The following is a 25,038-nucleotide window of genomic DNA, read 5'->3' as shown; positions in this document are numbered from 1 at the left end:
TTACCTCAGTGGTTGCAGAAACCTCGCTTCGAGAGTCTAAAGCAACACTTAAAGTTGAAGTGGAAGAATAAGAGAGAGCATTTCAGTGACTCTCGGCAGTTGTGCAGTTTGAAGTGAAGAACAGAATGTGCTCTTTAGACACTGAAGCACTTCTGTGTTCACCGGGTGCTTATATGGAGCTCATCGCTGTATGACTTAAATCAGTCCAGTTGTTGAGTGTGTGAGTGTGTGAGTGTGTGAGTGTGTGTGTGTGTGTGTGTGTGTGTGTGTGTGTGTGTGTGTGTGTGTGTGTGTGTATGTATATACAAAATGTACACTGTAAACGATTTCTTGTTAAATTAACAGTAAGTTACTGGCAACAATTATCCAGTAGCTGCTGTATTTCATAAAACAGTAACATTACTGTAATACTAATTACATTAGTATTACATTTACTGTAAAATGTAATACATCATTTTACTGTTGTTCATTTTTACTGTAACACTAATTACAGTAGTGGTGCACATACTGCAAAACTGAAAACAGTATTTTATTGTACATTTTTACCATGAAGAACTACGGTATTTTAATGTTACTTTCATTATTACTGTATAGTATTTTACAGTTATCAAATGTTATTTTATTTTATTTAATAGTGCTACTTTATAACGGGTAAAAAAATTTCAAAAATTGCACAAGTGTTATTTTAACTGTTCAAGACGTACAAGAAAAATAAAGAAACTGAAACTTTAACTTCACAATAAAGGTTTATTGTGTAAACCATGCTAAAACAGTAGCAATAATTCAATATAACAGAGCAACAGAACACTAATAAACAATTGATCATTAAAACCAGTCAACAATTAATGCATCAAAAATTATTACAATTTTAAAAAAGGTGAGAATACTGCTACAAGACAGGAAATGATGAAGGCCAAATGATGTGGAAAGGGACAGTGAAAAAGGGCAGCAACATGATGATGATCCTGCAAAAATGACAAGCAAAATCAATCACTGAAGTAAAAACTAATCATCCCTCAAACCATTTAATTCATTCAGAAACGAAACACTGCACTGCTGTTTATATATATATATCAGTTATATAAAACAGTTTTTTAATTGTTTTTGTTGGTGAAATACAGTTTGTTGTCAATTCACAATTACACTAACGTTAATGGGGAAAAGATCAGTGGGCATTGTTCTTGAAGATCGCTAGTCAGGTGTCCACACAGGTGTGTAAAAAATAAAGTCTCATCTTAACTTAATGTCCGACTCTGTATAGCTCGAATATCTGATTCCATGATCACACTACTAGTGCTTCCACGGATTTAAGAGGGGTGAACACAGTTCATTCTGACTTTAAAAGGCTACATATTTAAAATTAAATAAATAAAATGATCTAATTTAACGTGACTAATGTTAATGAAATACTTTTAGGCTTTTAACACGTATGAATCCACTTCTAACTTACAGACAAGATTGCGTTAGAGAACATGAAAGCTGTGGGTGATTTAAAAAAAAATAATGCTAATGTTAAGTTACTGATATATGGTCTGCATAAAACAAAGTAATCACTAAGCATTCATTTTTGGCAAAATCTGCAGAGAGGCTCAGCGACACGAGGAAATGTGTTAAAGTTGAGTAGAGAACTAAAGAGCAGTCTAGCCTACTTCATGAAATGTTTGTGGTAATATTCTGCTGTCAATTCATATTACTGTATTTCAATATGCAGCAGTGATGGCATGTCAGCGAGACAAATAAACATTTTATCGAGTCATTTCATACTATTTATTTATTTATTTATTTTTTATACGAACACCTCTCCAGTGACATTTCCTCAAACTAAATCATCATAACGTTACTGTGCACAGCATCAGTAAAACGTTTAGAATAATTTAAATACTTAATTTTTTAAAACAGTCAATGCTGATTACAAACTAACATTAAAGCTAAGCTTACAGAAATCCTGTATGCATGACAATATAAAGATGTATTACTCACTGATGTCGAAGCACTTCCAGGTCATCAGAGATGTAGACAGGACAGAATATGTGCTATCAAATGAGCTCTGGTGCAGCCTTTGTTGGACATCCAGGTAGTATGTTCACCCACACTGTAAGAAACAAAAACAGAAACAATTTATTAAAATGTGAGGGATGGTAAACATGTTTGGTCTACAGAGAGAAGAAAATGTTTAATTTAAGCATTGATCCTAATGAATCTATTTCTGAACTACATTTAACCTTATCACGGAAACAGCATTTTTGAGCTTTTAGACCAGGGGTGCTCAACCTTGTTTGCTTTAAATTAGAATTAAAACAATAAATCTCTATGTCAAATAAAATACTTCAGATCTAAATAAAGCAGGTGTTTTTACCTAAAGGTTCCTTCCCTCCAGTTAGTTTGGCTGCAAATCCCTCCACATCTGTGCTTTATTCGGTTCTTGTCTTAAGAGTAACTGGTGTCGCATTCCAGGTCCATCACAATCTGGGCTAGAAGGACAATATGACGAAAGACAAGACACATATAAATAAAAGTCTCAGAATAAAATATTTAAAGGAATAGTTTACTATTTTGCCACTATTTACTCCACGTGTTTTAAACTAGTTTGAATTTCTGTTAAACACTAAAGCAGATATTTTGAAGAATGTTAGTAACCAGTAACTATTGACATCCATATTTAAACCAAATTTCTTTAAAAAATATGAGTTTGTGTTCAACGGAACAAAATAAATATATAACTATTTTGAAACAAGTGGAGGATGCCAAAGATGCTATTATTTTCATTTTTGGGTAAACTGTCACTTCAATTCAAGTGTCAAGCAATAGTCATAAAAACTGATGTGTCGCTTGAGGAAAACTAAATCAAGTACCTTCTGTGAACAAGCAGAATCATTATGCCATTGTATTCAGTGATTCTCTTTTACATTTTCCCACTATGAAACAATAGCTTCAACATGCAATCCATGTTAAGACAAAAATGAATAGCATAAAATAACATATTGAACTAAACTTACAGTTTCCATGCTGTTTAAAAAAAAACACATATGCCCAGTAAAATTGCTAATAAACACAAAGACAACAGTTATAGAAAAAAATGTTTGTCTAATATTTACTCAGCACTTGGTAGGCAAATAGCATAGCCGTGGCTGTTTTAACACCAGATTTTTTATCTTAGGAACTGCTGGAAGAAGAAAAAGAGGTTTTACATGAAACTCCTCACAACAAATCTGTGAACAACTTGACATTTAAAAATCTAATCAAAATGAGGAAGACATCAACATTACCTTGAATAATCAAGTGAGGAGTGATTGGTAGCATCAGTTTTTCAACATCAATTACTGTAGCTGAAAAACAGATAAATATAATAAGAGTAAAATAAGACTTAACATTAATTAATCTAAATCTATGGTACAACCATACCAATCTGTATGGGGTTAAAATACATTTGTACACAAATCATTCCCTGACCCCATCAATTTCTCTTAGAATAGGATGGATGTGTGTGTATATATATATATATATATATATATATATATATATATATATATATATATATATATATATATATATATAGTGATAATGACTTTGGCTTATATCTGTGTACTCAGAACGTACACTCACCTCAGGTACACCTGAACACCAAAAATTAAATGTACAATTAATGACACACTATACATCAAGCTCATTAACATTATTGAGAATTAGACAATTAATATGTATTTTGTTAATATTAACTTTAGCTTAAAATAATTCAACTGCATTTAATTTTCAGCTCCATTTAATAAAACAGTTAAGACTCATTTCATTATGAGTTTAGTTTAAATAACTAACTTACAGTTGAAAAATTTTACCATAATGATAGCTTAGTCATAATGACTATGTGAAGACCAGAGCTTACCTTAACGGTAAACGTTTAACTTTTCATGGTGACTTCGCCTTCATCTCAGTGTTGTGCTGAAATAGAGAATTCATTAATGCAGTTACAATAAGTTAAAGTTATGGTTTTTCAGATAACTTGGCGTATGGTCAAAAACTCACTCAAGATAAACTCACTGTATCTAATATCTCGCAAACACTACAATGACCTCCTGGGTCCGTGTATCATCCGTTCATTTGATTATTCCTTTTATTACGGAAAACGAAACATCAGAAAAACGATGAATATTTCGTTTTTCTGTTTATTCTGTAGGCAGAAAAAACGGAAACTCATCTGTTATTCTGCTTATTAACTTAAAACGAAATATTAAAACAAACACAAAACCAAAACGAAATAATGAGTCAAAATATGGTCCGTGTACGGTCCGTGTACGTTTTGTTCATTTGTTTTCCATTTTCAAACGGAATAAAGGAAATGGAGAAAACGGCCGTTTTTCCGTTTTTCTTTTGCTCACGAGAAAACGAAAAAACGAGATTTTGGCTGGATTTTCGTTTTTTTTTGGTTTAGGGTAGGAAAACGGATAAACGACTTTAAAATTCATTTTACACATGTAGGCGGTGCTGAAACGCCCACTTTCCTCTAATTGGTTAACCAAATCTGCGCTCGTGACGTCAACCTCAAAATAAAAGCCTTACACGTAGGCTTTTAATTATTATTATTTAATTATATATATAAACAAAGTTTACATATTCTATCATTTGAACCACACACAGTTAGCAGGCTTACATTCATTACGTATGTATAAATTAAATAAAAACGTAAATCAGCAGTATTCTTAGACATTTGTCATTAAAATAAGGTCATATTTCACTGCCAAGCTTCTTGCTGCTGTGCACCTGATGCAGAGCAAAGATAGCCATTTCCGAGCAGCACCTGGTTTACATGATTGTTTCAGAGCTATTGTAGGCCTAAATAATAGCCTACTCTGTATAAAATAATAATTTAATATTAGGGATGTAACGGTATCAGAATTTCACGGTACGGTAATACCTCGGTATGAATGTCACGGTACGGTATTTATTGAATCATTTACAGGAAAAAAAAAACTTTTGAAAATACTCCAAAAAAGTGCCAAAAGTGTCAATGACATACAAATTAGCCATCTATCTGTTAGCTTTGAAACAGGAACTTCAATTTTAATAACAAAAAATTATTAAACCATGTAAAAAAAAATAAAGTTTCAATTTAGTATTGTTAAAAACTCATCACATTTAACATTTAATCACTCACTTAGATAGAGATGGGTTTAAAGGAAAATTATCATATAACTATAATCTGGTAAAAGCTGGTATCTCTGGGTATTTACAATGTCCCCTGCAACAGAAAAAACCACTCTCATTTGGGACTGAGGATTCTGGGACATAGAGATATGACTTGGCCCATGTTGACAGCAGTGGGTAACGTTGTGCATTGTCTTTCCCCCACTTGAGAAGACAAACCATGAGTAAGATAGAGGTCTCTTTGCGGTACAAGTCAATGTCTGCATCAATCTGAACAGTGTGCTGTGTTTCTGCAGTCCCCATGACTGTTATTAGTCGTATTCCCCAACTTGCAGGCACGTGCACACATAGGGCTCAACCTGTGCAGTGCACATGCCCTTTTTAGTCTTGGATAGAAAATGCCCTTCCAAAACGATCAAAAGTGCCCCCGCGACGCGACACAACCTCCGTCCAGTCCAGCCCTTCAGTAGGCGCGCGATAACACCTCTCTTGAGTATGCGCGCTCAACCCCCCCTCGGCGCTTTACAATACGCGCGACAACACAGCTGATCAGAACGCGCGAGACAGCACCGCTATTCAGCACGCGCGCGGCGACAACACCCGCTTTAGGTTCGATCATTTCCATCTTTTTTTCATCTCCGCTACTAGCAGCACACTCCATTTCCGCATTACTGGATCTGTAGCGACAACAGACCGCAAAGGATTATGGCCACGCCGGGGCTGATGGGAAATGAAGTTTCAGCTACCCCCCGTTCGCTTCATTCGCCTGAGCAAATTTTCTCAGAAGACCTATAGTTTTACCGAGTCATGCGACTTCGGTAATATCGAAAAAAATTAATATTGCGGTATGACGGTATTTACAATACCGTTACATCCCTATTTAATATTATTATTATTATTATTATTATTATTATTATTAGGCCTATTATTATTAGTATTGTTATTATTATTATTTACTTAGTTATTTAATGGTTGTAAGAACACAATGGACCCTGCATGGGGCTATAATAAATGGTACCATTTGTTTCTATTGGATTTTCTCCTATTTTAATTAAATATATGCCTTTAGCCTATTGTAAATATTTATTTGATAATTAATACTTTTTTATTGCAACGTCAAAGTAGGCCTGTCTTATTATTATTATTTTTTGTTATTATTTTGTCGTTGTTGTTGTTATTATTATTGTAGCAGGAACATAGCCACAGGTGTGGCAGAGTGTGCTGGTGCCACCCAAAGTGGCATCTTGCACCTGAAAATAGATGCCTTCGCGCTCAAGCGCGCGCAAAAAACTTGCACAGGCAAAAGTAATGATGAATGTGTTGAAGGAAAAAAAAACATTCTAATTATTTGTTAATAAAATAGTGCAACATTATTCTCAGTCAGTGTAGGCTGAAAAAATTAAGATCGCCAGCATTTCAAGGGTGTTTTTATTTTTAGTTCATTGCTGTGACGCGCTATATTTCACTAAGGCTGCATGAGACTGCGCATCTTGCTTATTTTCTCTATTTTACATACAGAACATATCATACAGTCCAGGTTCTACCGTTCTAGTGAGTGTGGGGCATTGCTTTACGGTGGTAAAGTGGATTATTTCTTGGCAAATTCATAATGATTCATTTTGTTTAGTAATAAATTTCATAGTTATAAAATAACTACATTTCAAGAATATGTTAACACTTTCAACTATTTAGGATTATTTATTGCATCAAAAGTAATTTCAAAGTAACATTAAATGTACGTATAAACTGCTTAATTTGTGTGTGTAAACACCTAAGATGCAAAAAGCTTATTTAGACCAGAATAGGCCTACTAAATGCAACGGTCAATGTATGTAAACTCATGACCTAAAATGTCTTAAATGACTAAATTTAAGTCTTTTTAAGTTTTTAAATAGTTTAAGTTTAACATAAATGATTTAAACTTTAAACTTCAAATTAACAGAGGATGGCAAATAAATTGTTTATTAAATGGAGGTCAGGTGTCTATCTTAATTATAATTATTAAATATTATGACATTACAGTGGTGTATTGGAGAGTACGCACCTTTTAATTAATTAATTTTAAATAAGTGGTTTATCCTAAATAAAATGCAATGGGATCGGTGTGCAATGAATAGTTTGAAAACCCCTGGTTCAGACTAGACGAGCTAGCTGTCTGTGCGCTGCGCTAATAACTTGGCATTTGCTCTTTTCGGTGCTGCCAGATGCATTTATAATGCATAAAAAATAAAAAAGGTAATTCGGTAAAGCGCGCGAAGCGCACTATATGCATATGTCGAATTAAGTTCTCTTTTTCTTTAATCAAGACTTTTCCATTCGAGGAATTACAGTTATTAATAGCTTAGTCCTTATAAACGATCAGTTTATAAAATACACAATTTACGGATCAAGCCTAATGAAGAATAAGAAGAATATGCTACGCATTATGATCCTTGAATGATCAGAGCGCATTTATATAAACTATATATTTTATATAATCCATAAATATTAAAAAACATTATACATTTAAAGTAATGGAACATTATATGTTATAAAATCTAAACTATTATTTAGGCTACAGGCTGTTCACCGCGTGCGTCAAAGAAAAGACATGACACAATCTCTATAAAAACTAGTTGTTTATTTACAATATCTAAAGGGATATAAAACATCTAACATGCATCTCCATTCTCAGCGAGTTTCTGTGTTCTGCATCCTTCACAGACCGAGGTCTCATTCCGAGGTAATCTGTAAATATTCTCATTTGGTTCTGGCACATTCTTGATTAAAGGTAAAACTGACCGGCGCAACGGATGATTTGTCATCTAGGGTGACTACAGTTATAATACAGGTTATGGAACTATTTCACTTTAATTTCATATTATTATTTTATTAAACAAACAAACCAGTTTTTGTTTTGGCTCTGCATGCAGCGTATTGGATCTTTGAAGCATTGCACTTCAAATGTTATTCCTTCTTTTTATTTTTATTGTATTTTTTATATTTTTAACTATACAACACAAAATTGGTTCTAAACAGATACATTTTCCTATAGGCTATGATGAAGTGTACATTTTTGTTCACACAGGTCCTATACAAAACTGTGTGGATGGATGATTTGTTTCTCCGTGAAAATCACTCATTTAATAAGCAAAACAGGCCAAAATGTTGTTTAGCTTGCGTCAAACTGGATGGACAATTTACAAACATATTGAATACAAAGGCTGGTTATTTTATGCAATGAGGGACGTATTACAAATTAAAGAAAATTATTTGCATATTAAAACGAAAATATATAATACAACAACAGATCCTACCTCGTAAGAAATGACTTTAGATAATGTAAATAAGCATCAAGTTTTTTTTTGAGATTGTGTGTCTAATTCAGTAGTGTAGTGCGTTCGCGTGGGTTTCCTCCTGGTGCTCCGGTTTTCCTCACAGTCCAAAGACATGCGGTACAGGTGAATTGGGTAGGCTAAATTGTCCATACTGTATAAGTGTGTGTGTATGTGTGGAGGTTTCCCAGAGATAGGTTGTGGCTGGAAGGGCATCCGCTGCATAAAAACTTGCTAAATAAGTTGGCGGTTCATTCCGCTGTGGCGACCCCAGATTAATAAAGGGACCAAGCCGACAAGAAAATGAATGAATAATGTGCAATACTAATTTAAAATACTTATCACTAACCTTATATGTAAAATAGCAGGGCCCGCTGTAGCACTTTCTCAAGAAGAACAAATGTCAAATTATTAGCGCAATGCACATGTAACTAGCTCATCTGTTTGTCGGAACTACTAGACACAATTTTTTTATCAACTATAATGTGTTTAATTGGTTAATTTGAAATTTATTTAATTATTCCAGCAATAATTGTTGAGTGAAAGAATGCGCTAGAAATATGCATTGCGGCTCCCTTTATTGTACAGGCTTATTGCACTTAAACTTTTTTAGGTTCGGCTCTCGAATTAGTAAGGTTATGAGTAAATGTTATTTAAAATATTTAAAGCCTGCCATCTAGCCTACAATAACAGCAAATTTAATAATAAAAAAAATAATAAGACAGGCCTACTTTGGCGTTGCAATAAAATAGTATTAATTATCAAATAAATAATTACAATATATAATTAAAATAGGAAGAAATAAATGAAAACAAATGGTACCCTTTGTTCCCCTTCGGTTGGGGAACTTCAGTGCCATGAATGGGAGGATTCGGATCAGAAGCCGCTTATCTGGAGAGTATTGAACGGGCCAATGAATGAAATTAATTGGCAGCGTAAGCTTGCGCAGGTGTGCGACATCTGCAATTATCTCAGCATATAAGCACACCTGAAGCCAGCAGACGCCATCCTTTTCGCTTCAGATCCTTTCTGAGTGAGTCGATGAGGGTTCCTCTTGCTGATCAGCACTTCAGAGCGAACGAGTGTGTCTCCCGGTCCAGAGTGGGTCTTCGCGGTGGCAGACGGTCGAGCTGGGTTACTCCCTTGCCTGCGGTTCTTTGGGTCCGGTCCTCCAGAGCGGTGCGTATAGTTGCAACTTTCCTAAAAGAGCAACACAGTCGTGCAGCACGTCCTTTTCAGGATGGCGCTCCGACTGTGCGTTTCTGGATGCGGGGGTTTCCTGTCTCCGGATGATGGACACGATCACTGCATTGCATGTTTGGGGGTCCAGCATGTTAATGCGGTGCTCGCGGGCGGTTCATGTCGTCATTGCGATGCCATGACCGTTGCACAGCTAAGATCGCGGCTAACTTTCGCAAGAGAGCGAGCCACCCCAGTTGCCTCCTGTTCTAAAAAAGCAGCGGGCGCTCGGGCAGATCTGAGGGTTTCAGCGGGAGCTAATCCGCCGCCCACGGGCTCGCGGACCTCTCGCTCCTCACGGCGCTCCATCCAAGCTTCGGGTGGTGAGAGTGATCCGTCTAACCAGATGGTAGCTCTCACACTCGCTGACACCGGAGATCAGATGTCCTCCGCGGCATCGGAGGGTGGGCTTTCACTGTCCGACGAAGATCCGGACCCGCTCGCCCCCTCCGGGCAGGTGAGCGCTGTCAAATCGGATCCTGAAGCGGACATGTTAGCCGTGCTTTCCCGGGCTGCTTCGGCCGTGGGGTTGGAGATGGTTTATCCCCCAGCTCCGCGGCCGGACCGACTAGATGGGTGCTACGTAGAGGACCAGAAGGCGAAGCCTTCGAAGCCTCTCGTCCCCTTCTTCCCGGAAGTGCACAGTAGGCTCACGCAGTCCTGGAGGGCACCTTTCTCTGCCCGTGCTGCGAGTGCCTCCGCCCTCACCGCCCTTGACGGCGGAGCTGCCAGGGGGTATGAGGCGATCCCGTCAGTGGAGCGCGCTATCGCGGTCAATCTTTGTCCGCGCGGCGCCTCTACGTGGCGGGGTTTGCCCCGCCTCCCGTCCAAAGCCTGTAGGTTGTCTGCCTCCCTCGGAGCCAGAGCTTATAAGGCTGCGGGCCAGGCTGCTTCTGCTTTGCACGCGATGGCCACCTACCAGCGCTACCAAGCGCAGGCGCTGGCCGAGCTGCACGAGGGCGGGTCCAACCCAAGCTTATTACATGAGCTGCGCACCGCGACCGACTATGCTCTTCGGACTACTAAGTCCGCCGCGTGTACGCTGGGGAGGACGATGTCCACACTTGTGGTTCAGGAACGCCACCTCTGGCTAAACCTGGCCGATATGCGCGACGTTGACAAAGTTCGCTTTCTTGACTCGCCCATATCCCAGGCTGGCCTGTTCGGCGACACCGTCGGTGAATTCACCCAGGAATTCAAGGCGGTGAAAGAGCAGTCGGATGCGATGGGCAATGTCATCTATCGGCGTGGCCGTAAGCCCGCTCCGCCCGCCGAGCCATCCACCTCCACTGTTCCTCGCCGAGGGCGCCCGCCAACGAGTGCTGCCCCGCCCCCGCCTGCGCCTCCGGCCAAGCGGGCGCGGCGTTCACCTCGAAAGCAGGCAGCCCCTCCTGCCCAGGGCGCCGTTAAGTCCGGTAAACGGACCGCGAAGCGTCCCTGAGACAGGCCATCCGGAGAAGAGGAAACTTGCTCTTTCCCCGCTGGAGGGCGGGGCCCCGATAACAACGGTACTTTTCAGTGCCACCAAAACATCAGTAAAAGAGCACTTTTTCCCTTCCCCGGATGTGACTGCACGAGTTCTGCCAGTCCGGGACGCGCTGCCTTCCGGCTCGCAGACTCTACGTGCTTCGCCAGTGGCTCACGAGCGCTGGGGGGACGGTCTCCCTTTCCTCAGCCCTCCAGCCCCCTCTCCGGAGTCAGGGTGCGGAGCCAGAGCGAATCGCTCTCCTCCAGCTCTTCCGCGGGACCCTCGTGCTTCCCGGATCAGCACACCCACTCCGCGCTGCCCCACCGCTGGTACGTCAGCGATTGTAGCGATGACTCCATTAGCGAGGGCTCTGCCTGCCTGGTTAGCGCGGGCCAGCCCCTCGCGGTGGCTCATACGCACAATCAGACTCGGTTACGCGATTCAGTTCGCGAAACGGCCCCCCAAGTTTACGGGCGTGTATTTCTCCAGGGTCAACCCCCTGTCCGCCCCTGTCTTGCGAGAGGAGATTGCTGCCCTCCTGGCGAAGGGTGCAATCGAGCCGGTTCCTCCAGCCGAGATGGAGAGTGGGTTTTACAGCCCATACTTCATCGTACCCAAAAAGAGCGGTGGGTCACGGCCAATCTTAGATCTGCGCGTTTTGAACCGCTGTCTGCACAAGCTGCCGTTCAGAATGCTCACGCAGAGGCGCATTCTCCAATGCGTTCGTCCTCGGGATTGGTTTGCAGCCATAGACCTGAAGGACGCGTATTTCCATGTCTCCATTCTTCCACGCCACCGCCAATTTCTGCGGTTTGCGTTCGAGGGTCGAGCGTGGCAGTACAAGGTCCTCCCCTTCGGGCTCTCTCTGTCTCCGCGGGTCTTCACCAAACTCGCGGAGGGTGCCCTAGCGCCCCTTCGGCTCGCGGGCATTCGCATACTCAATTATCTCGACGACTGGCTGATTTTAGCCCACTCGCGGGAGCAATTGATTATGCACAGGGACAAGGTGCTTCGGCATCTCCGCCTACTGGGGCTTCAGGTCAACCGAGAAAAGAGCAAACTCGCCCCCGTGCAGAGGATTTCTTTTCTCGGGATGGAGCTGGACTCGATCACCATGGTAGCGCACCTCTCCGAGGAACGCGCTCGCCTGTTGCTGAACTGTCTGAGGGAGCTCGACAGCAAACTAGTGGTCCCACTGAAGTTCTTTCAGAGGCTCCTGGGGCATATGGCATCCGCAGCCGCCGTCACGCCGCTCGGGTTGCTCCATATGAGACCACTTCAGCACTGGCTTCACGATCGGGTCCCCAGACGCGCATGGCACGCGGGCACACACCGGGTCTCGGTTACTGCGCTGTGTCGCCGCGCCCTCAGCCCTTGGAACGACCCCTCGTTCCTACAGGCCGGTGTGCCTCTAGGACAGGCGTCCAGCCATGTTGTTGTTTCAACAGACGCTTCCAACACGGGTTGGGGGGCCGTGTGTCGCGGGCATGCGGCTGCGGGCCTCTGGAAGGGTGCCCAGCTGCATTGGCATATCAATCGCCTAGAGCTGTTGGCAGTGTTCCTCGCTCTCCACCGCTTTTTACCGGTGCTGGAGCGGCAACACGTGCTGGTCAGGACGGACAGTATGGCGGCGGCGGCGTATATCAACCGCATGGGGGGTATGCGCTCTCGCCGCATGTCTCAGCTCGCCCGCCGTCTGCTCCTCTGGAGTCACCCGCGGCTGAAATCGCTGCGCGCCATTCACGTCCCAGGCACGCTCAATCGTGCAGCCGATGCGCTCTCACGACAGCTGTTACGCCCTGGAGAATGGAGACTCCACCCCGAGTCTGTTCAGCTGATATGGGCGCGATTCGGGGAGGCCCAGATCGATCTGTTTGCTTCCCCCGAGAACGCTCACTGCCAGTTGTTTTTTTCCCTGACCGAGGGCTCTCTCGGCACGGATGCACTGGCCCACAGCTGGCCTCGGGGCATGCGCAAGTATGCGTTTCCCCCAGTGAGCCTGCTCGCGCAGTTTCTGTGCAAGGTCAGGGAGGACGAGGAACAGGTTCTGCTAGTTGCGCCCCTTTGGCCCAACCGGACCTGGATATCAGAGCTCTCACTCCTCGCGACGGCCCTCCCCTGGCGGATCCCTTTGAGAGAGGACCTACTCTCTCAGGGACAGGGCACCATCTGGCACCCTCGCCCCGATCTTTGGAACCTCCACGTGTGGTCCCTAGACGCGAGGAAGACTTAGGTAACCTACCGACTGCGGTGGTTAATACCATCACTCAGGCTAGAGCCCCCTCCACGAGGCGCGCCTACGCCCTGAAGTGGAGTCTATTCACTGAATGGTGCGTCTCTCGCAGAGAAGACCCCCGAAATTGCCAGATTAGTGTTGTGCTCTCTTTCCTTCAAGAGAAGTTGGACAGCAGGCTGTCGCCCTCCACTCTCAAGGTTTACGTGGCCGCCATCTCCGCTTATCATAGCGCGGTAGCTGGCGGCACCGTGGGAAAGCATAACCTGGTCATCCAGTTCCTTAGGGGTGCTAGGCGAATTAATCCATCTCGCCCCCCTCTCATGCCCTCTTGGGATCTCGCCCTCGTTCTCACGAGTCTGCGATCCGATCCCTTTGAGCCACTCGAATCAGTATCTCTAAGATTTCTGTCCCTGAAGACAGCTCTGCTGGTTGCGTTGGCCTCCATCAAGAGGGTCGGGGACCTGGAGGCATTTTCGGTCAGTGACTCGTGCCTGGAATTCGGGCCGGATTACTCTCACGTCATCCTGAGACCCCGTCCCGGTTATGTGCCCAAGGTTCCTACCACCCCCTTTAGAGATCAGGTAGTGAACCTGCAAGCGCTGCCCCCGGAGGAGGCAGACCCAGCCCTTTCTTTAATTTGTCCAGTTCGCGCTCTGCGCATTTATGTGGACCGTACTCAGAATTTTAGATCATCTGAGCAGCTCTTTGTCTGTTATGGCGGTCGGCAGCAGGGAAGTGCCGTATCAAAACAAAGATTATCCCACTGGATTGTGGATGCCATTTCACTCGCTTATTCGAGTCGAGGTCAGCCGTGTCCCCCGGGAGTTCGTGCACACTCCACTCGGAGCGTTGCATCCTCTTGGGCGCGTGCACGCGGCGCCTCTCTAACAGACATCTGTAGAGCTGCGGGCTGGGCGACACCCAACACATTTGCAAGGTTTTACAATCTGCGAGTGGAGCCGGTTTCCTCAAGGGTATTAGGTAACCCTTTGGTGATTGAGGAGACAACTCGGTAGGGTGTTGAAACACGCTTGCGGCGCCATTCTCCCTAACACGGAGGTACGTGCGCCTTTTTTATCTGTCAGTAAAGTTCCCCGTCAGGTGAGCCCTGCAGATTCCTCCGTGGCCCCCAGCACTGACTCAGCGGAGGAGTCACTTGCTGGCCCACTACGTTGTAGGTCTGCCCGCTGGTCAGCCCGCGTTTTGGGTATAGGTGCCTGCTATGCGTGATCCCCACTAGGCGATCCCATATGCTTATTCCGCCACGGTTAAGTCCCCCCCCTGGGTGGACCCGTGTCTTCCCTCTTCGCTAACCACTCTTTTGCTATGCGTACTCCCCCTTTTTAGGGCTAGTCCATAGGTAAATTCTGCCATCTATCCCCCCCTTGGGTAACGAATGGCCTCCGCAGCGTCCTCCCTATCGGGATTGCACGCTTCCCAACGTACTGTCGTATTTCCTAGAATTATCTAGATGCTCACGACTTCCCAAAAAATATATCTAAATCCGTAAAACTTCTGTTGAAGTAGGATAAATTAGGGCCAGGGACACGTTGGAGGACCGCGCCCCCCATGATGTGGGTGCGTCACGCTTGCTTGACTATCTCCTCATCGGGGGTGTTGGTAAGGTGCAGTCATTATGGCGCTTTCCATATTCTCCCATTCATGGCACTGAAGTTCCCCAACCGAAGGGGAACGTTCGAGGTTACAGAAGTAACCCTTCGTTCCCCGAGGAGGGGAACGGAAGTGCCATATTCCGTCGCCATAATGACTGTCCCTTAGCTGTTTGAAAGTCTCTTCAGCTTAAAAGGATGGCGTCTGCTGGCTTCAGGTGTGCTTATATGCTGAGATAATTGCAGATGTCGCACACCTGCGCAAGCTTACGCTGCCAATTAATTTCATTCATTGGCCCGTTCAATACTCTCCAGATAAGCGGCTTCTGATCCGAATCCTCCCATTCATGGCACTTCCGTTCCCCTCCTCGGGGAACGAAGGGTTACTTCTGTAACCTCGAACGTTTTTATAGCAGGGCCCAAAGTGTTCTTATTCTGGTTCTGGTAACAACTATTAAAAAGAAAAAAAAACACACCAAACAATAAAAACACTAGTAACTGATAATAATAATAATAATAATAATAATAATAATAATAATTATTATTATTATTATTATTATTATTATTATTATTATTATTATTATTATAAAGCCCTTGCTCTGAAACAATCATGCAAACCAGGTGCTGCTCGGAAATGGCTATCTTTGCTCTGCATCAGGTGCACAGCAGCAAGAAGTTTGGCAGTGAACTATGACCTTATTTTAATGACAAATGTCTAAAAATACTGCTGATTTACGTTTTTATTTAATTTATACATACGCAATGAATGTAAGCCTGCTAACTGTGTGTGGTTCAAATGATAGAATATGTAAACTTTGTTTATATATATAATTAAATAATAATAATTAAAAGCCTGCGTGTAAGGCTTTTATTTTGAGGTTGACGTCACGAGCGCAGATTTGGTTAACCAATTAGAGGAAAGTGGGCGTTTCAACACCGCCTACATGTGTAAAATGAATTTTAAAGTCGTTTATCCGTTTTCCTACCATAACCAAAAAAACGAAAATCCAGCCAAAATCTCGTTTTTTCGTTTTCTCGTGAGCAAAAGAAAAACGGAAAAACGGCCGTTTTCTCCATTTCCTTTATTCCGTTTGAAAATGGAAAACAAATGAACAAAACGTACACGGACCGTACACGGACCATTTTTTGACTCATTATTTCGTTTTGGTTTTGTGTTTGTTTTAATATTTCGTTTTAAGTTAATAAGCAGAATAACAGATAAGTTTCCGTTTTTTCTGCCTACAGAATAAACAGAAAAACGAAATATTCATCGTTTTTCTGATGTTTCGTTTTCCGTAATAAAAGGAATAATCAAATGAACGGATGATACACGGACCCTCCTGGCGTCTGTTATTTCTTGTTTAAAATACCATTTGTTAACGGACAGCGTGACAAAACATAAGAACCTAACGTTACAACTAATGTCACTTGGTTAATTCTTTTAAATTACACACACAATACACAGAAATATATACAAAACAATCCTTCAACGGACAGAATTTGACTTTAAAACACTTACCGAGGATGAATTCGCTGGATGAAAGACGACAGGTGAATTTCAAATTAGGAGAGCCGTTGCCTGCAGGTCGAGTCGTGTCCGTTCGGTTCTATGAATCGGCTCCTTAGTGAACAGTAAAGATTTGAATCCGCCTAAAACCGATTCTTTTTTGTATATGATTCATTACAATTTCGTTATACTGCTTGGCCACACGCATTTATACACTAATTATACACTAATTGCATATTGCTGAGTGTGCTTGTGAACACGTGTGATCAAATAATTCCCGAGCAAACGGTTCAATACGATTCAGAGTCGAGTGCTGAAGCGAACCAGTGCAAACGTGATATTGATTACAATATAGTAACATTGTTTTTTATTCACTTTACCAGCGAAATTAATACATATATCTGACCTTGACAATAAGAATAAAGTTCGTTTGAAGGGTTTTGAGAATTAATTTTTTTTTTCTCCCAGAGTTCATTTCACATCAACAAGCAAATGGTAATGGCGGATGAGAAAGCCCAGCTAATATTATAAATATTGCGTTTAATATGTTACGAAATGAAATTTTAATAGTGTTTCATGCGAGAATGTAGTTCTTACAAACTCAAATCTGTGGTTTATTTATAGATATCATGTGTAAATTTTAAGCGTGCTTTGCCGATAGCGGAGATTCTGACCTCCAGGGTGTCCATCATCACTCATGTATCCGGCGAAACGAGGTTATAATCGGCTAGACATGTGAGACTTGCCCCGGTCTTAGGTGGCTTTATAATGAATGTGTTATGAAATTTAGTTTTAACCGTTTTTCATGCGGGAATGTAGTTGTTTTAAACTCAAGTCTGTGGTTTATTTATAGAGATGGTGCATATTTTATAATATTGTTTTGAAAATGCGGAGATGTGACCTCCATGGTGACGGGTGCCCAATCCTCATGAATCCGTCTAAAGCAGGCTGGTCATTCTGACATTTAAGCTGACTTTGGTTTCATGAATCAATTACTTTTGTTCCAGTTTACGTTTTGGTTTAGCACAAAGTTATGTTGATTAAAAATGATTTAATATTTTCATGTTAACCTTATAAAATTAAGGTGCAGTACACCCAAAAATGGAAAACCAGGGGACAGTTTTATGCACTGAACAGTCTGAAGAAACTGGTTAGTTTATTTTTCTTCTCAAAATACTTTGTCAAAAAATAAAATAAACATAATAATAATAATATAAAGTGTGTGTAGAGTTTTTCATGGTCATTTGCAGTACTGTATTTAGATGCACAGTAACTGATTTTTTCCCCAAATTCATTGTAAAATCTGCAGTAGCATACTGTTAATCATGTTCACAGTATGTAAATGTTGAGAATACATTATCATGTTGTGAAAACAGCAATATATACAGTAACACACTGTGCACAGCTTATACAGTAAACAACTGTTGAGAAATGCAGTATAATACCGTGAAAACAACAGAAATCGTTTACAGTGTATGTGTATGTGTATGTGTGTGTGTGTGTGTGTGTGTACATATATATATATATATATATATATATATATATATATATATATATATATATATATATATATATATATATATATATATATATATATATATATATATATATATATATATATATATATATGTATGAGCAATATCACACAGTATATCAGCAGTGTGATATGGCTGTATATGCCATCGATCTACAGCAGCTTTTTCCTTGGGGCCTCCCCCATGAACATTTTTTCTTCTAGGCTTATTTGTTTTATTTTAGCTAGAATAAAAGCAGGTTTAAATATTTTGAAACCAATTTGGTCAATATTATTAGCCCCCTTAAGCAATATATATTTTTGATTGTCTGCAGAAGAAACTACTGTTATACAATGACTTGTCTATTTACCCTAATCAAGCCTTTGAATTGCACTTTAATCTGAATGCTTGTATTTTAAAAAATATCTAGTAAAATATTATTTACTGTCATCATAGCAAAGATAAAAGAAATGAGTAATTAGAAATGAGATATCAAAACTATTATGTTCAGAAATAAGTTTAAAAAAAAAACTTCTTTCTATGAAACAGAAATTGGGCAGGAAAAGGGTTGCTAATATTCAAGAGGGCTAATAATTCTGACTTCAAGTGTATACATACAGTTATTTTCCACCCTGCAAAGAAATGAGAAATAAATACAGTAGAATAAAAATATTAAACAAACTGTGCTTTAAGCATCTTCACTGTAAGAAAAACACTTTAGCTACAGCAGTCCTTCAGTCAAGACTAGTGAGGGATTTTCTCCTTGTTTGATTAATCATAAAAACAGGCGGCAGCAGGAATATTTCTCGCTGTCTCTTTAATGGTTTCTCTTTCACGTCTTTTGATCCTCAACTCGTTTGTTTATTACACAAATGAGGGTTAATATAAATAATCACTAAACACCGCGTTTTGACAGCTATTTGACCATTAAAGCACTCACGTTAAGATGACTTTAGATGTCTGCGCTCCTCTGCTCGTCTCAGTGTGCGAATGAGAGCGAATGCTGACCGGCCGCATGCTTCTGACTGCTTGTGCGTGCTGCACACACACATATGCACGCGGTCGAGTACAACTGGAAAGGGGGCGATATATGATGCAATAATCGTTTATCTAGATTAATGCTTTTTTATAATCGATTGAAATCGAAATCGGATTTTCGATTAATTGTAAAGCCCTATATAATAGCGGAGCACTCCTTATGAACCCTTAGGGGGGCGCGGACCCCAGGTTGGGAACCACTGATCTACAGAGATATCTTCTTACAGTGTTACAATCTACAGTAATTCTCTGTTGCAATCGGGATCACAATAATTAACCCCGAAAAAAGCAACACAATCACTAACAACTGCTGTTGTGTTTGCGATAAGGAAAAACGCTAAACGCATGCAAACTTTGCTTCACTACAACATACAAAAGAGAGAGATCGACATAGAATATCACTTACCAGCATACCTGCCAACATGTCTCTGAAAATTCGGGAGACCGGGGGGAGGGGGTGTTTGAGGGTGAGGTCTCTGAATAGCACTGTTAAGAACCAGGATAGAATGCAGTGGGGTTTGAGCAGCTGCTGCCATCAGGTACTGTACCGAAGTTGGCAACCAGGGGGAATTTACGGACTGTACCAAAAATGGGGGGGGGGGGGGGGTGAAATTAAGGGAGTTTTCCGAAAGAAATAAAAAAAACTAATGGTTTCGGAAGATTGGTCTGAAATACGGGATACTCCCAGGAAAAACAGGAATCTTGGCAGGTATGCTTACCAGTTTAATAATAATTTGATCAGCTGTAGTTAGAAATCAGACTGTTATAATCTTCTAAGCGTAAGGGCTTTTTTTGTGGTTCTTTCGCCATCTTGTGGATAGAAAACCTCAACCGCCTTTGGTCTACTCTATGGCAGGCTAATGGCCGCAGACGAGCTCTTTCAGAAATTGTAATTATTTTAAAATAGGCACTTTACTTGTAAATAAACTGCATAGTTGCAATCTAAAGAACTACATTCTCGACTAAAAAAGCCTCAAAAACACATTATGTTGTCTAAAAGCAGTAATATATATATATATATATATATATATATATATATATATATATATATATATATATATATATATATATACATATACATATATGTAATTGCTTAACCATGTAAGAGCAAAACTTTTTAACCTCTTAGATATTGTTTTAGGAGGGCCTCTGATGAAGCAATTAAAGATTTTTCAATTTTTCAAGTTTTTTCTTTTTTTACATTTTAGTACATTTTTAGGAAAATGTTGTAATATTGCAACATTGGGCCTAGTTGTAAGCAAAATTTCTGTATTTGTAATCACTTTGTATGAACAGGTATACAGAGCATCTAGTAAGCATCCATTTGCAGGGTTATTCACTTACTTATCCCCATAGCAGTATATCATAAGTAACAATCACACAACAATCATATTTTTTATGAATAAGCATTTATTAATAAAAATATTTAGAAAAAAAATGGGTCACAGTCAGTGTGGTTTGAATGTGTTTACTTGCAGTGATAGTCCCTTAGAAAGTTCTTTTTATCTAAAAAGTACAAGTGACAGGTGAAGTAGTTGTTTTCCTAGATCTTGTAGTTTTGACCATGTTGAAGTGTGAAGGTGAGCTTCATCACAACATCACCTGACAGCCCAAGTTCAGACTTGGCTTGTGATATTCCATCTACGCTCCCTTGGTACACATCAAAATCACTTGTATCTTCATTCTCTGAGACATTTTCAAATGGATGCATAGACTTGCATCCATTTCAAAATTGCTCTCACCATTTTGGACAGGAGCAATCACATCCTGATAGCTGAACTAAATAGATGGCCTTTCTGCACCAATGGCATTCTGAAACTGAAACAGTTTCGAAAAATGTAAATTAATATACTGTGGGAGAAACCAGAGCACCTGGAGGAAACCCACGCGAACATGCAAACTTTACACAGAAACGCCAACTGACCCAGCCGAGACTCGAAGAAGCAACCTTCTTGCTGTGAGGAGACAGTGCTACCCACTGCGCTACCACGCCACCCTGGCTAATAATATTGAACTCAAAATGTTGATTTTTTTTATTATTATTAAAAAGTATTACAGAATAACAGTACTATGAAAATCGCCTTGCTCTGTAAACATTTGGGAATAAAAATGGAGGGCTAATAAGTTTGACTTCAATGTATGTACATTTACATTCTTTTCTTTTTATTACAATACAATTACCCTACTCAGAACTGAGTTGACAAGCAATAATTTTTAAAACATGCTATTTTGCAGTTTTATTACATTGATTTTATATTAATTATTTTATTATTGTGTTTTTTGGAGATTGAAGTATCTTTTACATTGACTCAATCAACAAATCCCAAATCCATGTCCATGAAAACATCATTCTGTGCATTCACCTGCTGAACTTCAGTAGGATTTTGTTGTTTTGATTCATCATTTCATTTGTAATAGTTGTGCTTTAACTAAAGTATTACAATGATTTTTTGCTGAGCTTTCAGGATGCATTAATTGCTCAAAGTCCAAACACATAATTTGTGGAGATCAGCAGAAAATTCCCCACTGGGAAGCTCAGTTCACCTCGGACCACAATATAACAGCTTGTTCCAGATGTTATATAAGATGAAGCACCTAAAATATATATGCTTTGACTGTTCTCCTGAGGACTTTCCTTCTTTTCTTCTTACAACACACATTCAGTAAGAGCAAATGCAGATTTTTCAGTGTTTCATTTGAATTTGCAACTTGAAAATACAACAGCTACTTGATTCTGAGCTGCTGAATTAAACAGATTTTACTCTGTGTTTGAATATTCATGGTATGTCAATTTTTGACAATTTGATTTCCAATTTTTTTAGGATTTCTTAAAATGCTTTAAAAAAATCTACAAATAAGCGATACATATTCAGTGTTTATTAGCAGTGAGGTGATTAACAATTTCCTTTAGCTTGTGAAGCTGCAGAGTACCACATTTGAAGAATGTTATATGTTATACTTAGTGTTATTTGCTATATGTTATATGTACAAAAGTGATAATTTATGTAAATGAAGTACTGAATACATATGTATAAATTAAGACTGCACATTTTAAAATGTCTTTTAATATATATATATTTTAATATATTGACTTTTATAACCCATTACAATAGGGTAATTTATGTTTATTTTTAGCTATTGTGACACTTTTATTCAATTTGGTGCATATTAAGTAAAACAAACTAAGCAAACTAATATATACTGATGGTGATATTTTATATAAATTGAATCAATTATTAATTTTAGAGATATATTGAATATAAATGTTAAACAAATGTCATGATTGCATGTTACATGTTTAGTTATAAATAATCATTTTTATATTTATAAACTTAAATATAACTACTGATTTATATTTCAATATTATTTTTGTATTTGTAATTGTTTACTCTAATCATATACACATTCAATATAGAAATTTTTATATATATTTTAATTACTATATTCTAACTATTTAGTATTTTAAGTTAATTTTATTTTATTTCATTAAATTTATTGTTTTTTTGTTTTTGTTTAACTTAATTTAATTAAATTTTTATTTAAAAAAATATATATATTTTTTATTTTATTATATTTTATTTTAAAATAAAATGATCCCTAGTCGTCCTCCATTATATTTTGCAATCTCTACAGCTCATAGTATATGCAGTGTGTGTGTCGAGTCAGTAAATCACTGGAACAGTAAAGAGTTTGAACCAGTTGTGATCTGAGTTTAATACCATCCTGTAAATGTGGCCTCTGCTCCTCTCAAGCATGGCTAATGAGCAATTACATGCACTCTCACGCACACACACACACACATACACACACACACACACACACACACACACACACACACACACACACACACACACACACTCCCAGAGAGATGGATGGCGCTCATAACTCACGCTGAGTTGCTGGCACTAAGACAGGTTTTTGATTCACGTGCAGCATCAGCTTGTATCTGTCCTGTAGCCTGGCTTCATGGATGCACTGTGTACTGTACGTTAATGGTTTTAACACAGAGACATGCTCACAGACACACAAATACAGACAAGATCTGGGTGGCAGGTCATGTCTAGTGGAAATTGTTCAAGTTAACATGAAGTAGAGCATCCAGACATTTCTGACAATGAATCAGAGCCAGCTTCACAGGATGTATGCATGTATTTATGTGTCCATCCATCCATCCATCCATCAGTCCATCCGTCCATCCATCCATCCATCCATCCATGCGTCCGTCCATCCATCCATCCCTCCATCAATCCGTCCATCAATATATTAAGTTCATGTATTCATTTTTCATTTATTTATATATTGCTTTAGTTCATGTATTCGTTATTCATATATAAAATAGCTCATGCATTCATTAATCATTCGTTCATATATTAATTTAGTTCATGCATGCATTAATATGATTGAATAAAAAATTAATACATGAACAATTAATATATGAATAATGAATACATGAACTAAATTAATATACGAATAGATGAATAATGAATACATGAACTAAATGAATATATGAATAGATGAATAATGTATACATGAACTAAATTAATATGTAAATGAATGAATAATTTAGTTCATGTATTAATCATTCATTCATAATTTTTATTCATATATTCATTATCTATTTATACATTGATTTGTTTATTTAGTCATTTAATGAATCAATAATTCATTCGTCCATTTATTGTCACGATCACCAGCGATCCACTCCTGACAGATCGCTGGTGAACTACAAATGTCATGTTTAGGAACTACAAATCCTATCAGGCCATGTCACACACATCAGCTGCTCATCACGTCTGAGAAGACACCGACAGCTGAGACTTGTGATCAATGATCATTCAGACTATTTACACAGCACACATACACCAGTTTAGCATGGAGTTTTTGATGTTGATGTACATTTGTATTTCTTTGTTTTGCCAAGGTTTTTTTTTTTCCCCTTGCTTATTGTTTGATCGTTTTCGCTACTTATTTTGACTTTATGCTAGTTTTTTTACTACGATTTTGGATTGCCCTTTTTGTACCAACCACTTCTGTTTGTCCCTGTTTTGTTTAAATATAATCTTATTTTACATGCTTTTAGATCCTCGTCTCTGTTGTTCCTTGCAATAATCCGCACAAGTGACATTTATACTCATTTATTTAATCATTAATTTATTTGTTCATTCATTTATTGTCATTTATTTAATCAGTAATTAATTTGTTCATCCATTTATAGTTATTAATTTATAATCATTAATTTAATCATTCATTCTTTTATTAATTTTTAGTCATTTTCTTATCCATTTATTAATTCATTCATCCATTTATAGTCATTTATTTATTTATTAATTTATTTGTTCATTCATTCATAGTCATTTATTAAATTAGTAATTCATTCATCCATTTAGTCATTTATTTAACCATGAATTAATTTGCTTATTCATTTATATAATTTTTTTTTATCATCAATTCATATGTTCATTATTTTAGTAATTTTTTAATCATTAAATTGTTCATCCATTTATAGTCATTTATTTAATATTTTTTTATTTGTTAATTTATAGTAATTTATTTAATCATTAATTCATTCATCCATTTATAGTCATTTAATTATCTATTCATTCATTTGATTATAGTCATTGATTAAATCATTAATTCATTTGCTTATTCATCTATAGTCACTTATTTAATCATCAATTCATTCATCCATTTATAGTCTTTTATTTAGTCATTCATTTATTCATCCATTTATAGTTATTTATTTAAACATTAATTCATTCGTTCATTTATAGTAATTTATTTATTCATTAATTAATTAATTTAATAATTTAGAGTTATTTATTTAATCATTAATTTATTCCTTCGTTCATCCATTTATAGTCATTTATTTAATAAATAATTATTTTATTTTATAGTCATTTATTTAATCATTAATTTATTCATTCTTTATAGTCATTTATTTAAACATTAATTAATTAGTTAATTTATAGTAAT

General features: G+C 38.9%; 1 protein-coding gene and 1 long non-coding RNA gene across 13 annotated transcripts in view; one reads left to right on the top strand and one right to left on the bottom strand.

Moving 5' to 3' along the window:
• Nucleotides 1-25,038, top strand: part of ctnnd2a (catenin (cadherin-associated protein), delta 2a) — a 640,689-nt gene that overhangs the window by 339,566 nt on the left and 276,085 nt on the right. The gene's annotated exons all lie outside the window — the stretch shown is intronic.
• On the bottom strand, nucleotides 728-17,493 carry LOC147838041 (uncharacterized). 4 transcript variants are annotated; one of them, XR_015524949.1, is made up of 6 exons: nucleotides 16,526-17,493; nucleotides 3,881-3,936; nucleotides 2,853-3,326; nucleotides 2,357-2,471; nucleotides 1,981-2,092; nucleotides 728-965 (listed from the first exon to the last, which is right to left on the bottom strand). It is a non-coding gene; the product is annotated as an uncharacterized LOC147838041 (long non-coding RNA). The 4 variants fall into 4 exon arrangements; XR_015524948.1 differs by having other exon boundaries at nucleotides 3,267-3,326; XR_015524947.1 differs by lacking the exons at nucleotides 3,881-3,936; nucleotides 16,526-17,493 and having other exon boundaries at nucleotides 3,267-3,480.

Source organism: Danio rerio, chromosome 24, assembly GCF_052040795.2.
Source record: "Danio rerio strain M-AB ecotype USA chromosome 24, GRCz13ab, whole genome shotgun sequence".
Classification (NCBI taxonomy): domain Eukaryota; kingdom Metazoa; phylum Chordata; class Actinopteri; order Cypriniformes; family Danionidae; genus Danio; species Danio rerio.
The sequence above is the reverse complement of the archived record's forward strand: the minus strand, read 5'-3'. Positions and strand labels throughout refer to the sequence as shown.